Below are 17,224 nucleotides of genomic sequence, written 5' to 3'. Positions count from 1 at the left end.
CCTTCCCACTCCTGGCCAAAACTGCCCTGGACAAACAAGTGGCATAACAGCCCCCCAGCACAAGTTAAGAAAAAAAAAAAACCAAAGGAGATCAAATTCAGACCTACCTTTTGCTGTCCTAGAAGCTATGGAGAACTCCACTGCAGGCCACACCACGCCACAGGAGGATGCCTGACCAAAGAAATTTTGAAAATAAATGAGACTTAGCATAACTACACCCCCCCCAGCACAAGGTAAGAAGAAAACACAGGAGAAGAAATGTAGACGTACCTCTTGGATGTTCCAGATGTTCTGGAATAGTCGATACCACACAACACGACAGAAAGGAATGTCTACAGTAAAAAAAAATCAAACTTGGCATCAGACTTTTGCTTTCAGATCCGCACAACAGAAGCTACTGTACCCCTTAAGTTTCCCCTGCAGGGTACCCAAAATTTTAAATCACATTTCTGCACGTTTCTCCCACACAGAACGAATGCAATAGCAGATCCAAATTCTCCCAGGAAAAACCATTAATATAAGACTCCTTTAGGATTCCACCCCCCAACCAAGGAGAACAATAGTCAGTAAAAAATTAAAACTCAGGTTTTAAATTGAATATCCCAATCCAAGACCTAGGCATGCACAAAACACCAGAAAAATTAAGAAAAACCATTAAAATAAGACTCCTAAGCGAGGCACCACTGTATAAAAGTGCTTTCAGTTTTCTTTAAGGGATGGGGGGATTAAAATATAATCTAAAACACTGCAGCCTCGGGTTGATTCAAAAGTAATTTCCCCTGGGGAGTCCCTGACAGAGGAGCCATTTAGCACCAGTTTGTCGAATTGGATACAGAACTTAGTAAATTGGATGCCGGCCTAGTTGATGTGAGCATCTTTAGAGATCCTACCTGACCTGAAAAACCCAATTACTTTCTTTTCTTTTTGGGTTTTCTTTCATAAATTATCTCCACGCTTGGGCTTCTAGACCTTCTTTTCCGCTTTCTCTCTGAGGTGTTGCTGTCCAGGTGATGGGTCTTGTGTTTCCTTTTCCCACTGGGTTTCTCAGATCTTGTCCTGTCACATCCTCGAGGAGGACTGTGAGATCTGCTTCGTGATCTGCTTCTTGATCTTCTTTCGTAGTAGTAGAGGTCATGAGTTCTGGACCTCTTCTTCCCCTTCTTGTTCTTATGTTTGCTCCCATCTTTTTTCTTCTTCCATTTTTCTGTGCTATGATGCTTCTGCTTACTTTTCAGGCCATGGCGCTCTCTGTGAGAATGTGATGCATGGCCACTTGCATCTGTATCACTGAAACTGAGGTACTGGATGGGCTTCGTCTTCTTCTCGCCTTCACTTTTCCCATCATCAATTGATTCCTCAGAGTCCGAAGACAACTCCACAACTTCAGGTGTCCTCTTTGCCAGTGGCTTCACATACCCAACAATTACACAGTTGTCGGACGAATCACAACTGTCCTCGCTTATCTCCACAGGAGCTGGCAGCGGTGCCTGCAAATCTCTTGCATTTGTGGAGGGTTCTTCATCAGAGCTTTCTGAAGTGTCCAAAGTAGTAGACAGAGCGGCACGGACCTGCTCGGAGCTCAAGTAAGATGGACCGGGTGTTTCATCATCCCAAGGGGCCTGGCCGATATCAGTTGCGAAGGCGTTCTGTTCTGCTTGCTGGGAACCCACATCATCTGGAGAGATTGTAATAATGGAGGACTCGGAACGGCTGCCTTCTTCACGTGATGGAGCTGGATAGTCAAGCAGATCATATGCCTCTATGTTATAAGGTCTTCTGATGTAACCAATAAACTCATGTAAAAAGTGTTCTGTGTAATGGCGTAAAAAAGGTCTCAAGTCATCAGCAAACGCTGGGCTCTCTAGGTCGTACCTTGTCACGTTACGCATGATGATACCTTGTACAATATTGACTCGAGACCCATGAACACCCAACAGGAGTGTGAGTTCCCATTTTAGCCACGGGACCAGACTGTGAATAAAGGAAGGATTGCTACGAAAAAATTCAGCTGATAGATCTCTGTAGCTCCCTCCAGCTTCAAACAAAATCCCATTATCCGGCCTTACTGTGTACACCTGAAAATCATCTTCAGACCTCATACTATGTACAATGGAAAGAAAAGGCTGTTTGCAGAGAGGGCATTCTGCTTTGGTTTTGGACCACTCCTGCACACATTGGAAACAGAATCTATGTGAACAATAATCCAAATAAGCCGGGTTTTCAAACCGGTCCAGGCAGATTGGACATTTAGAGTCTGGAGATATATCTGATGATGACATTGTCTGATGCAGCTTGTTCACACCAGATCTGGGTGAAGAACTATCTGCCACAAAGTCACCTGCTAGTGATGAGAAATTCTGAAAATAAAGAGAGCGACAAAATTATTACCATGCGTTTAACTTAATTCTTGTCAATCAATTAAAATTATATAAATGATCAGCCACTCTCATAGACTTTTACAGTAGGGTTGGAGAACTGAGGCCCTTCACCCCTTTTGTAGTTATTAATTTCCACAATCCCTCCCCGCTAGGCTATCCAGCAAACGATGTCGACCACATCTCAGTCTGTCCTACAGGCATCACCCTGGCTTTTTTCTTTCATTAGACCACCAGTTCACCCAACGACAGCTGGATTTGTCGTATTACAATTTGCTCTTCAAAGTCAGTTGTCAGTTTTGCTCAATGGCCAAAACCAAACCCTAATCCCCAAAATAGCAATCCATAATGAAACCTTTACTTAAGTTAGGCAGTTAGGAGAGCTGCCTCGCTCGGACCCCTGACAGGCATTGGAGAAGCATCACCCTTGGCAAGCGTGCCTCTGAGCTTGAACCGAGCGCCCTCTCCACCACCCAAGAGAGCCCGTTGTTTAACCGACGGCTCGGAACTCTTCTTACCCGACCGGTGGAAAGTAACGGCTCAGCCGCGAAGGAAGGGCCGCCCGCCTCCTCCTTTGGAGAGAAGGAGCGAAACGACCCAAGGACCAAGAGCGGAGAGAGGGGATGGAGAGGCGAGAAGCCAAGCCAAGCGCCAGAGAGGACCAAGCCTCGAGAGAGGCGCAGGCTCACCCCGCGCGCCCCAGCGGAGGGTCCCCCGCGCGTCCCTGAGGTCCGAGAGGGAGGCCAGCGAAGCGGACGCGCCCGGGTGGCCCCTGTCCTCTCCCGCCCCCGCAATCGAACCCGCGGGCGTTGGTGGGCTCCGACCCCCCCCCCCTCCCGACTGGCCGGCTTCGGGCGCTGAAGGCTCGGCTGCGTAACTCCCGCGGGTCACACATTGGTGACAGCGCCGTCGGGCCAAAAGAGGAGGGGGGGGCGGGGGGAGGAGGGGGAGATCGCCGCTGTTTCCCCAGGGCTGTTGCCCTACCCCGCTTGAACCGGTGGTCACCCTCGGGCACTCAAGTCTTTTATACTGTATTGTACAATACGGGCTGGGGGATTCTGCGAGTTGGGCCACCTTGGGTGAAATCTAATAAATCCTCACTCTATCAGGTGAAACACATTGTCTGCAGCATCTGTTTTGAAACTCCCTGAAAACAGCAAGGTATTAAGATCGACCTTCCTCCCTTCCATCCCCCACTTTTAACATCTGGCCTGAAGAAGAGGGATGCTTGAAAGCCGGTATGCTGTCTCTGCACGCTCCCGGTGCTCCTGCCGCTGCTTGCAGCCGGACTCCCAATGGGTGGGGATAAAAGACATCGGTCTGCAGGCTCTAACAGCAGTATCCCTGGCCCAGGCATTGGGACATGGATTCAGAGCACAAGAATGGTTCAGTGCCAACCTGCCATGTTCTGAATCAGGTCCTTGGAATGATTGCCCAGGAGAGCCCTTGGAGGTGTGCATACACGTTGGGGGTCCCTGACGGCTGGGGATCCCTTTGGACCTCTGGCACTTGAGCTTGGCCTGAGCATGCCTTCACCCTCGGCTCCTTTAAAAGGATTTTAACTAACCAGGGACTTTGTTTGCACACTTCATCCTGTCCCAAACCAGATCCAGTCCAATGCCCACAGCCACCCATACATGTCTGATAAGAAATTAAGAAAAACAGCAATCTGTGCACAGCTGGAACATAGCCAAGGCCTCATGGAGCAACATAATCACAAATTATGTAGGGTGAGGAGGGTAGCAAAATTGTTCAGCAGGTTCTGTTTGGAGGAAGGGATGGGCAGACCAGATGGGAAACTGTGCCCCGCCAGTCCCTCTTCCTTCCGTTAGACCCACCACTTCCGAGATGCAGCTGAGGAAGCCACCAAGCTGCCTTGATATCTGGCTGCAGGGCCCCCTTCAGCCTGGACCCCCTCACACACAGCACAACACAGGAGTGCCAGGGAACGCTGGTCCTCCGATTTTGTATATTCCCCACTTACTTTGAAACAGGGATGCAGAAAGGGTAGCACTCCAGATGTCAAACTGCAGCTCTCATGATCTCCCACCACTGGTTATGGCAGCTAGGGCTGATGGTCATTGCAGTCCAACGATGTCTGGAGGGTTACCGTTTGCTGGTCCCATTCTAAGGATATAACATTGAAATGCAGCCATATTTCCAATATTAATGAGCAGGAGGAGATTGATCTCTTCCTTCTTGCTTATATTGGTTTGCTCTACCTTTAGTAGGTCGACTGCAAGTGCACAAAATCGCTTGCGAGCTTTCGAATTCTCCACAACGGTTCATCAGACAGACAGCAGGCTACTGCTTTAGTGATAAGAGTCTGCATTTAGGCAGGCTCAGGACAGAACATAAGTAAGTGCTTAGGCTCTTCCAGATGTAAGCAATGGTTTCAGGTTGCATGAAGGACTTCAGAAATGAAGAAAAAAAATGGGCTCCAGAAATGGTCATTCTTCCCTGCCAAGGTTTTGCTTTCTTATAATCCTTCCTTGCCTCATGAAGTTCTAAAGAACCTGTAACCCTCTTATTTTATGATCTGAACTAGGCCAGGCCTTGATCTAATGAGGGCATCTTAGAGTGATGTTTATCTGCAACACATAGTGATGTTCCAACGAACCCTCAACCCTTCACTGAAGGACTCAGAAGAGAGCAGAATCCTTCTTGCTACCCATGCCAAGAGCCCACAAGTGGTCCTGTATTCTACATTACCTTAAAGTTGCCTTGTGTACAAATCCCGAGGATGCTTTGGATATGTGTTTCAACAATTTACAATGTAATTCAAAAGTTAACCTGAAAAATCGTGCTTTAAGCTGCCTCCATGGCAAAGAGAAAGGGTGTGCTGTGATGTGGTTACTTGTATAGCTGCTTAAGGATAAGTGTTATATATTTACACAGAAGTAAGTGGTTGACAGATGTTAACACCAATGTAAGCACACTGAGGATTACAGTTGTTTTAAGTTAATGGTCAATAGTCTCTGGAGACTGAAGGATGCCTAATCTGAGTTAATGGCTAAGGTGAGTTTTGCACACATTGAACAAAATGCCTCTGCTTTTAAAGAAAAGCCAGTTTGTTCGTTCCACAATATTGGGTATGGCCCTGGAAATTCCCCCTTCCTTGTGCTAAGTATATCCGCTTGAGAAATAGACACTGAACATAGTTTCAGTTATCCAAGCTGGGTGTAGTTGACTTAACTCAGTCAGCAAAGGGCTATTTCCCATTCCAATGGTTTTTTTTTTCCAAATAAGACTTTTGGTACTTCTGTAAACTTTGGGTTTTCCCAGACCTGCTGCTTATCTCCTGCTCGTGCAGAGGTAGTGCCATTTTGCTTACATAAGCCACAAGGCACTCCTGGTTAGCCAGCAAAGACACTGGAAACAGAATGACAGCACTATTCCTTGGATTTCCTTTCAGTGTCCCTTTCTCTGTACCTTTCAACACATTTCTTAAATCAACAGAGGTCTCCAAATGCCAGCACATCTGCACCACCACAGAATCCTCCCCTGAACAGGAACCCTTTGAAGTATTCAGCACAAAGCAATCCGCCTGCGTTTAGCATCCTCACAGCCCATCTTCCAGCCCAGCAGATGAGGGGGAACAATTTGCATAGGTATATTGCACGCACCCCAGTAGTAAGTCAAGTGGGCATGCCTTCTGGCCCTTCCCCCAGCTAAGGCTACTAAAGATATTCCTCTACTGCACACTCACATGAACACTTCCAAACATAATCTTGGAATCACTCTACCAATTACAGTTGGTATTTTTATAACCATCTAAGCCAGTGGTTTAAGGGGTTCCTAGCCAGAGAGGAGTCTGGAGTAGCTTATCATTCCATTCTTCTGGGGGCGCTCTGGCACTGTGCAGCTTGGCCAAGGCCACATAGGCTGACTCTACGCCCATGAGGAACAGCAGGGAATCGAACCCCCAAACTCTGGCTCCACAGCCAGATATCTAAGAACTATACAGAAATGGTCAAAGAGTTACAGGGGAAATACTGGTGTTCTTACCAGACGGTATGGAAGCGTACTCACATGTGCACATGACAAGAACTCCTTCGTAAATGACAACAATGGACCCTGTGGCACCTTGAAGATTAACATGTTTTTCTTTAGTGTTTGTGCAGCAAAAGACTAACACGGCTACTCCCTCTGGAAATTATATACTGTATACAAACACACACTCAGATGCAACAATATAAAGGTCTAATAGATAGGAATGTTGGAAGCCAGAGCAAAAATAATATACCAGCACTGACAGCTAAGCTAAAGAAAATGTGGAACCAACTGGCCACCACTTGACAAACATCATCTATTGTTAATGCTGACATTGCCTAAATCCTGTCCAGATCTTACAAGGTTGACTGTTTTGCCAAGTCTCACAATCTAAAAACCAGAAGCAGCAACAAGTCCCATAGGTAGCCAAACACTTAGGAACCATGTAAAGCACATCTGTGCACCATACGTGACAATTTTGGGGAAAAAAGTGCAGACAGCGGGGGATAATCATTTATTTGAAATGTGGTGCTCGGTGAGAGCTTTGTGGATACTCTGGACGGTCAGAAAGACCAGTGACTCCTAGATCAAATCAAGCCTTTCTATACCGTATATGGAGGCGAAAATGCTGAAGCTGGCCTGTCCTATTTTGGGCACATCATGAGAAGGCATGATTCCCTGGAAAAGACAATAATCCTGGGAAAGGTTGAAGGTGGCAGAAAAAGAGGAAGACTGAATACGAGATTGTTTGAATCCCTAAAGGGAGCCACAGGCTTGCATTTGTAAGAACGGAGCAGGACTGCTGAGGTCAGGACATTCTGGGTTATCATGGGTTGGGGATGATAAACCAGACGTAGCAGGTGCTTCAAAATCTTGTAATGACTTTTATTTCTTCATCAAACATGAATAACTCAGTAACATTGCACTTGTGTAACTTCTCTTGAGGGACCAACGTGTCTCTCAAGGGTGACCAAAGTTCGATTTCAAAGCAATTAGTAGATTTAAGTGCCCAAGGTCCTGGAATAACAGGGTCATACCCTGGTAACTCTTGATCAACCTCCTCCTCCGTCAATAGCGGCAGAGTCTCATCATGTCCCTCGTAAGCCCACAACGGGGACCCCTCTCCCGGGTAGGTGCCCTACGGTCCTGGAGGTGTCTCATCCGACGCACCTCCTCCGCTCACCATAGCCGCCGCTCTTCAGCTTCACGAGCCACCACTTCCTTCAGCCTCCTTCTCCGCTCCCTCGCTTCAGATTCCCCCCAGTACGAAGGTCTTTGAGGTAGTCCTTTTCTCTTTCTATAATCGGCCTCTTCCCGGGGGATTTTCACCTGCTCCCATAACCCAGTCTATGGGTCTTGTAGCCAAATTAGCTCCCCCCGCCCCCCCCCGTATGTTGTCTCTCTCCCTCTTGATATCCCCCAGACCCACCTCTATTGTGGGCCATCCCCTTTCCTCTTTTCCCACCAAAACACCCTCTGTCTGCGTGGACACATTTAACCCTTTCATGCTGGATTCCAACTCTCGGGTGTCCAAACTTTGATGTACCATCCAGGGCGGAGTCGGTGGAGGAGACGTTTTGAATTCCTCTGTGGGCTTTGGGGAGAGACGGCACTCCAATGAGGGCCTCTGCCGCCCTGTCTCCTTCACTACAATGACTTAATGGCACATAACAACAGCACACACTACCAAAAGACTCATATAAATGTTTAATTTAAAGTTTTTCAGTGCTTTACTGTAAAACTAGAGCTTGAGAAAGGTTGGAGGATCATGCCATTTCAAAACTCTCAGCATTTAAAGAAAAACATTAAAGCAGCATATAGCTCCCCTCGCAGTCCATCTTCCCCACCCACCAACTCTACTTCCTTTGGACCCGCTCAGATCTTATTAAACGGACTTCTAGAAGATGCAGATATAGTTCTGCTATGCCTAGCCCCCACCCTGACAGTCAAATTGACCAAGATCCCGTTGCTTTATGTAGTAAATTGCACCAGAACAGGCCCATTGGATCAATTAAAATTTATAGAGTCAGCTCCTATTAAGTCAAACGGGCCTAATCTAACTGCAATTTCAGAAAGTCAGTTAGAGTAGGCTCATTTGAATCAATGGAACTGAAGGGTAACTGACTCACCAAATCCCCACTGATTCAGTTGCCTACTGTTGTGCAATCTATTACACTAAGCAACAGGACTTGGGCTATTATCTCAAGCTGGAGACAGCTTGTTTCAAGACAAGATGTTGATCAGAAGTAGCAGAAAAAGTTGACATTCTTGGTGGAGGACATCAATGAGGATTTCATCAGGGTCAAGTTCCTCCCCCCTGCCCAACACAACACCTCTTGTGCAGCCCATGGACCAGCAAGTGATCAGCAACTTCAAGAACCTGTACACAAAGGCACCCTTCAGCAGGTGTTTCAACATCATTGAGGAGACATCCCTGACCCTGACAGAGTTCTGGAAGACACATTTCAATGTCCTCCACTGTGTCAGACTCATTGACAAGGCCTGCCAAGATGTCAGAACTCGGACCTTGAACTCAGCCCGGAGGAAACTGGGGCCAGAATGTGCCACAGACAGTGGCACTGAAGTGACTGTTGAACAGGTGGTGAGGGACATCGTCTTCATGGGTGAAGGCATGGGTCTGAATGTCAACGAGGAGGATGCAGAGGAGCTGTTTGAAGACCACAAAGAGGAGTTGACCACAGAAGAACTTGCAGAATTGCAAAGCGAGCAGCAGAAGGCTCTTGTGGAGGAGCTTTCCACTGAGGAAGAGGAAGAGGCAGCGCAGGTAAGCAGCGAGGAGAACAAATCCATCTGCCAGATGTGGACCGAGTGCCAGGACTTCTTTGAGAGGCACCACTCAAACAGGACTGTGACAGGAAGAGTTATGGACAAGGTGAATGACGACGTGGTCAGCCACTTCAGGAAGATTCTCCAGAACAGGACAAAACAGGCAACATTGGACAGATTTTTCACCAAGATGGAGCCTGCAGCAAAGAGACAGTGACAGGGACCCTCTGCAGAAGATGACCCAGAGGAGGGGACCTCTACCTGGCAGTGATGTCCTCCAGAAGGCAACAAAAGCTAAGTGACCCCTCTTTTGTTTTAAAAGGTGGTGGGTGGGTGGGTGGGTTGGGTTGGGTTGGTTGGTTGATTTAAAATGTGTTGTTCCTGTTAAAACGTGTTTTTTTTAAACTTACTGGTTTTTAAAATGTTGTCCTTAAAATGTGTTTTGTTTAAAATGTGTGTTTTAGCCTCCAAAAACTGTCTCTCCCCCACACTGTCCTCTCTCTCTCTCTCTCTCTCTCTCTCTCTCTCTCTCTCTCTATCTATCTATCTCTATCTATCTATCTATCTATCTATCTATCTATCTCTCTATCTCTCTAACTCTCTCTCTTTCTGCTTTCTCTCTTTTTGTCCTTCAAAGCACAAACCTTTGTCTGAGGGGTCTGTGTGCCCCAGTGATGACCTTCTTTCTTTCTTTCTTTCTTTCTTTCTTTCTTTCTTTCTTTCTTTCTTTCTTTCTTTCTTTCTTTCTTTCTTTCTTTCTTTCTTTCTTTCTTTCTTTCTTTCTTTCTTTCTTTCTTTCTTTCCCCACCTTTACCTCCCTCCCTCCTTTCCTGCCTTTTGGTTTGCCTTGGATGAAAAAGAGCTTTAAAATGCAGTTCAGAGTCACGTTTCTCTTTCTTTCTCTCTCTCTCTCTCTCCTTCCTTCCTTCCTTCCTTCCTTCCTTCCTTCCTTCCTTCCTTCCTTCCTTCCTTCCTTCCTTCCTTCCTTCCTTCCTTCCTTCCTTCCTTCCTTCCTTCTTTGTTTCCCCACCGTTATCTCCCTCCCTCCTTTCCTGCCTTTTGGTTTGGCTTGGATGAAAAGAGCTTTAAAATGCAGTTCAGAGTCATGTCTCTCTTTGTGCTGAGGAATTCTGTGGAGGAAGAATGTTGGCTTGCAAACAGGCTTTAAAATGCAGTTCAAATGGCTTGGTTGAAAAAAAGATTTTAAGTGTGATTTTAAAATTGTTCCCTGGCTCCCCCCCCCACTCCTTTCCTGAACTTTTTTTGACCTAAGTTCACCTTAGGTCAAAAGAAGAAAAAAAGGGGGGAAAATTCCCCCTAGTGGTAGAGTACAGATCAGCCGGCTTCCATTCGTTCCTTGGAAACAGTGCTGGTGATGCAGAAGCAAGGCAAGCAGCGACCAGGTAGAATCCTCGGTCCTGTTTGTAGGCCTGGGCCTCCCGGAATTCCCTTCGTATAGCGAGGAAGAGCAACAATGGACACAGGAGGGACACCCGATCCACCAAGATCAGCGATTGACAGACAGCAACGCCTGTTTGCTGGTCCCCAAAGCAATGATCCCCTCCTTGGTCAGGAAAGAGTGTGAACAAGAGCACTTAGGGGAGGAAAACTTGATAGTACAATAGAAAAAGTATTTTCTCACCCAGGCACCAGTACGGCCCGTCTTAAAAGGAACTGTAACATCATGTTTGAAATGCCAGAGAAATAATGCAGCACATGGGTCACATCATCCGTCACCCAGAAAATGGCATCAGCCCTTGGAATTCGGTAGAAGATATCGACCACACACTTCAGGAATGGTTGAATGAATGAATGGGCAGCTTAAGACAGCAATGGCAAATAATAATAATAATATTAATATTAATATTAATATTAATATTAATATTAATATTAATATTATTATTATTATTATTATTATTATTATTATTATTATTATTATTATTATTATTATTATTATTATTATTATTATTATTATTATTAATAATAATAATAATAATAATAATAATAATAATAATAATAATAATAATAATAATAATAATAATAATAATAATAATAATAATAATAATAATAATAATAATAATAATAATAATAATAATAGTCAGGATAGCAACATTGAGTGGCCACAGGCCCTTCCTATGGCCCTTATTAGTGTCAGGACCTGTCCCCGGGGAAAGCTTAAGTTGTCCCCTTTTGAGAGTCTACAGGAGAGCCTTGGCCCCTCACGGATCTGGAACAAACTGTAGATGCAAATGTGACAGGTGATGCGCTGATCCGAAACTGTGTGCAATTTCTCTCGCATTCTTTGTCTTCTCTTCACTCCGCAGGGCTGACCGAGCGACACTTTAATGTGGGTGGGCCCGTGCACAAGAACCAGCCGGGGGACTACGTAGTGGTCAAGGTCTGGAACTCATGCCCGTTGGATCCCAAATGGTCGTAGCTAGCGGCAGTCCTACTCACTTCTGACACAACACTGAAGGTGGAGGGATTCAGGCCGTGGATCCATCACAACCAAGTCAAGAAGGTGAAAGCTCCGGACACCTGGAATGTCCATAGAGTTCGGAACCAGGATGGAGACGCAGAGGAAGGACTAAAGCTTCTGTTCAGTACAGACACATGAAGAATACTCTTGACTTTTGGGAGGCGGATTATGCCATTGTCATAGTATTAGCTGTTCTTGTTGGTCTGTTTTTCTTCTGTTGTTGGGTACAGCAATTCAAATGGTGTTGGGAACAGAAGATCCCTGATGCCGAGTGAACCAGTCCCAGCTGTCGGAAATTTTCTGTTGCAACAGCCCCGATTGCCAGGTGACCCTAAACCCATAAGGTCTGTTTCTGTAGTCATTGTGTTCCTGATACGCTCCAGGTGCCACCACCTGATTCAAGGTGGTGTGTAAATTTACGATAGACCTGATCTGGACACAGTAAGGAGGTACAGGTAGCTTGCATGGACACAAGTTGGATCTGTATTGGATGCCAAATTCCTCTGATCCTTATCCACTTGGGTGGGTGGGAATAATCGTATTGCGGATGCATGATCGTTCCCCCTGCTACCGAGTACACAGGTCCTGGTGCTGGGCTTGTACCTTTAAACCTCTTAAGACCCACGATGAGGGCTATGGGAGCGTGGATGATGCTCTCTCTTCTGGTAGTAATAATTAGCCAGCCCCAAGTGTTACCCCCCCCCCAATACATACTGCTCCAGTAGGTGTCAACACATCAAAGGACACTTCTCCAGGCAATCAGGTGGGATAATGTAAAGAAAATTATGTGGATAGTCCCCATGCCACGAAATCATTATAACAGTTAGACAGCCTGCATGGTGGTGGTTATGTCTAGACCCAAACCGCTCTATGAGAAAAAGTGTTATGATGCTGATGGGAACCCATGAAGAGAAACCCGAAGTCCCAGACACCTCCCTAGAGTATCCTTGAGAGGGGCCATATTCCTGAGGCTGGTAGCAGTGGCAACAGGAGCAGTAAGGCTGGGCCTTGATACTGCTAACACCACACAAACAGTGTTGGCGGAAGGCACTGCTAACCCAAAGACCCTCTTGGCCCCAGAGTGGGGACTCTTGGAGGAGGACGATAAAATTTGGCTACGGGTTGCTTCCCTAGTGGGAGATCAGCAGGATTTCTGTTTGGAGGGAGGAATCAATACAGGGCACATGTTGACCAGCTGTTTGATTGCAGTATGTGTGCTTTCCAGAAACTCCACAGGCATGGGAACTTACTCCAACAAGTTGCATGATTTGGCTACTCATATTACTCAGGATAGAGGTATAGACTGGAGCTGGTTAACCAGCTGGATTCCAAATTTGAGATAGTTAAGAACGGTATTTGTTGGATTTGTACTTTTGATCCTTTATGTATTTTTGGATCAGATAATCTATGCCATGAGTATATAGAGGTTGCGTTAAGACAGTCTAAGGGGTCTATGAAAGCATCCTAAAGTGGGGGGGGGGAATCTGTGAACGTGAATGTCTGAGTTTATTAAAGGATGCTTCCACAGCCCCGTTCCCAGACCCTTACACTTCTTGTTTGTTTTAAAGCATAGAAAAGCTTTGCGTTTCTCACTGAACTTGGTGTCACTAGACCTTGTCTCAGATGCACTTGCTTGCTGGTACAAGAGTGTTTTAACACTCCCAGACTTCTTGTACAGTATCTGGCTCACACGAGACAGTGTTCAGCTATAATAAAACCGCATAGAAACAGATTGTCCTAAGAAAAGCAATGGAAAGCAGATGGAAACAGTTGATTACTTGCAGATTCCAAAATGTGTGGGGTTTTGTTTTTGGTTGCTTTTTGGTTGTTGCTACCGTGTTTCCCCAAAAATAAGACAGGGTCTTATATTATTTTTTCCTCCCAAAAATGCATTGGCCTGATTATTGGGATGTTTTACTCCTTTTTACATGTACAACCATCTACATTTATTCAAATACAGGCATGTCACCTTCTTCCGGTTGCCAGATAATGTTGGAGGGCGGGGTTTCACTCAACTGGGGCTTATTTTGGGGGTAGGGCTTATATCACGAGCATCCTGAAAAATCAGGACTTATTTTCAGGTTAGGTCTTATTTTGGGGAAATGGTTTTTTTTTTTGTTTTTGTTTTGTTTTTCTTTTGTTTTGTTTGGCAATAACTGGGCGGCATTCATGGGCATAGACTTGCCTTCACAAACTAGAGAACAAAAAGGGTATTTTCCAGAAAAAATAAATTAATCTTTATTGGACAATAACTTTGAAACAGGTTGCAGAGAATGTTTTATTCTGAAACTATAGTGAAGGACTTGCATAAGTAACAGCCTCAGCATCACATATAAGCAAGGAAGAGGGAGAGAATATCGATACACTAGAGTTAGAGTAATTTGATGTCATTTTATCTGCCATGGCTCCATCCTATGAAATCCTGGGATTCGAAGTTTAGTGAGGGGTGTAGAAGTCTCTGTTGAAGATTTCTGAGGTACTCCCCCTGAACTGTGTAGCTAGCAGAAAATGCTAAATATATTCGCGAAGGCTTTCACGGCTGGGATCTAATGGTTGTTCTGGGTTTTTCGGGCTCTTTGGCCATGTTCTGAAGGTTGTTCTTCCTGACGTTTCGCCAGTCTCTGTGGCCAGGATCTTCAGAGGACAGTGAGCACAGGTTGCTGTCCTCTGAAGATGCCAGCCAAAGAGACTGGCGAAACGTCAGGAACAACAAACTTCAGAACACGGCCAAAGAGCCCGAAAAACCCAGAACAACCATCAAATGCTAAATACTTCACCCAACTACAAATCCCAGAGTTCGATAGCATGCTCCCATGGCAGATTAAGCATCTAAAATACATCACTGTGTATCACAGATACAGTGGAGTCTCGACTTACAAACAGTGCAACTTACGTACTTTTTGACCTACGGACTTCTCCCGCCGCAAAATTTTACTTCGACTTGCAGAATCGACCTACGAACTAGAAGGGGGAGGCGGGGAAAGCGGCCAATTCAAATTTGGTGTTTTCCCCGCCTCCCCCTTCCACTCCGTAGGTCCTGCGTCCGTATGCCTTGCAGGGCTTCTCTGCTGCCATGGGAGGCATCTTGGAGGTCCCCCCTGCTGCCGACAGTGTTTCAGAGCCACTATCGGCGGTGGGGGGGACCTCCGAGATGCCTCCCATGGCGGCGGAGAAGCCCTGCAAGGCATACAGAGGCCCCCTGCTGCCACCGTCGCTGCTAGAAGACGAGCTGCGCCGAGCAAACCAAGCCATGCTCAGACTCCTGGGAGTCCAAGAATGGTTTGAGCTGGCCGGTGCGGCGCGGCTCCCAGCGGCAGCGGCAGCAGGAGAGGTCTGGATGCCTTCCATTGCTTTTCCATGAAGGCATCTGGACACCCCCTACCCTGCCGCCACCACTGCTTGGAGCCGCGAAGCACCCGGATATCCCAGTCATGGTTGGAATCCCAGGAGTCTAACCATGGGTGGGATAGCCCGGCACCGTGCTGGGAGTGTTTAGAGCTCTCAAAGGGCTTCCTCCAATGTCAGGGGGGAAAGCCCTTTGAGAGCTCGGAAGGCAAATAGGCAGGGAGAAAAAGGCTGGAAATTCGAATTTCCCGTCTTTTCTCCCTGCCTTCTTGCCTTCCGAGCTTTCAAATGGTTTTCTCCGATGTCGGGCAGAAGGCTCCGAAGGCAAGAAGGCAGGGAGAAAACGCGGGAAATTAGAATTTCCAGCCTTTTTCTCCCTGCCTCATTGCCTTCTGAGCTCTCAAAGGGCTTTCCCCCCTGACATTGGAGGAAGCCCTTTGAGAACTCCAAAAGCTTCCAGTGGCGGCGGCGGCAGGGTAGGGCACCTCCGGATGCCTTCCAGGAAAAGCAATGGAAGCCATCCAGACACCCCCCACCCTGCTGCGGCCACCGCTGGGAGCCGAGCCGCGCCGGGCAACCCCAGCCATACTTGGACGCCCAGGAGTCTGAGCATGGCTTGGGTTGCCCAGCGCAGTTCGGCTTCCAGCAGCAGCGGCGGCAGCAGGGGATCTCTGTATGCCTTGCAGGGCTTATCCGCTGCCATGCTTGGACTCCCGGGAGTCTGAGCATGGCTGGGTTAGCTGGGCGTGGCGCAGCTACCAGCAGCGGTGGCAGGGGACCTCCGGATGCCTTCATGGAAAATCAATGGAAGGCATCTGGACACCCCCTACCCTGTCGCCACCACTGCTTGGAGCCGCGAAGCACCCGGATATCCCAGTCATGGTTGGACTCCCAGGAGTCTAACCATGGGTGGGATAGTCCGGCACGGTGCTGGGAGTGTTTAGAGCTCTCAAAGGGCTTCCTCCAATGTCAGGGGGGAAAGCCCTTTGAGAGCTCGGAAGGCAAATAGGCAGGGAGAAAAAGGCTGGAAATTCGAATTTCCCGTCTTTTCTCCCTGCCTTCTTGCCTTCCGAGCTTTCAAATGGTTTTCTCCGATGTCGGGCAGAAGGCTCCGAAGGCAAGAAGGCAGGGAGAAAAGGCGGGAAATTAGAATTTCCAGCCTTTTTCTCCCTGCCTCATTGCCTTCTGAGCTCTCAAAGGGCTTTCCCCCCTGACATTGGAGGAAGCCCTTTGAGAACTCCAAAAGCTTCCAGTGGCAGCGGCAGCAGGGTAGGGCACCTCCGGATGCCTTCCAGGAAAAGCAATGGAAGCCATCCAGACACCCCCCACCCTGCTGCGGCCACCGCTGGGAGCCGTGCCGCGCCGGGCAACCCCAGCCATACTTGGACGCCCAGGAGTCTGAGCATGGCTTGGGTTGCCCAGCGCAGTTCGGCTTCCAGCAGCAGCGGCGGCAGCAGGGGATCTCTGTATGCCTTGCAGGGCTTATCCGCCGCCATGCTTGGACTCCCGGGAGTCTCACAATGGCTGGCATAGCCAGGCGCGGCGCGGCTCCAAGCGGCGGCAGTATAGGGGGTGTCCGAATGCCTTCCAGGAAAAGCAATGGAAGGCATCCGGACACCCCCTGCCATGCCGCCACCGCTGCTTGGAGCCATGCCGCGCTCGGCTATCCCAGCCATGCTTGAACTCCCTGGAGTCCGAGCAGGGCGGGGAAAGCCGGGCGCAGTGCGGCTCCAAGCGGCAGCAGGGTAGGGACTCCGTAAGGAAATTTAGCCATATTAAACCTCTAAGTAAACAGAGTTTTGCCAAATGAATCCCCCCGTCGTTAATTTGGTGGTCTTTAGACTGCCTCTCTGAAACATAGAGATGTAAGAGGGAAGCATCACTGATTGTATCCAGGACACGGTTGAATACGACCTCACCCTGGCCTACTCTAGCATTAAAGTCTCCTGCTAACAGCAAGGGAATCCCTGGAAACCTAAGGTCAAGATTATCTAAGGCATGGCTCAAGGCTTCCCATTGACTGACCCTGTGAGACTTGGAAGAGACTGGGGGCATGTAGACATCGGCTATCAAGATTTCTTGGTTCCTGGTTTTAAGTTTTATACCCTGGATTTTACAGCTACCATCAACTGTGAGAACGGAATCGAAGATAGAGAGTCAGCGACTAATATTGCTAGGCCCCCAGATGGGCAGCCCTTTGCCATGAGCTTTTGTGCTGGAAGGGAGTATGAGACAAATCCTGTTA

General features: G+C 47.5%; 1 pseudogene across 1 annotated transcript; it reads right to left on the bottom strand.

Moving 5' to 3' along the window:
• Positions 1–238: 238 nt before the first annotated feature.
• Positions 239–16,631, bottom strand: LOC144587065 (E3 ubiquitin-protein ligase Topors pseudogene; annotated as a pseudogene). The gene is made up of 3 exons (XR_013542234.1): positions 16,362–16,631; positions 891–2,357; positions 239–332 (listed from the first exon to the last, which is right to left on the bottom strand). The product of XR_013542234.1 is annotated as an E3 ubiquitin-protein ligase Topors pseudogene (transcript).
• Between the last annotated feature and the right edge of the window lie 593 nt (positions 16,632–17,224).

This window comes from Pogona vitticeps, chromosome 2, assembly GCF_051106095.1.
Source record: "Pogona vitticeps strain Pit_001003342236 chromosome 2, PviZW2.1, whole genome shotgun sequence".
NCBI lineage: Eukaryota > Metazoa > Chordata > Lepidosauria > Squamata > Agamidae > Pogona > Pogona vitticeps.
Note: the sequence above shows the minus strand (reverse complement) of the source record. Positions and strands in the feature narration are given on the sequence as shown.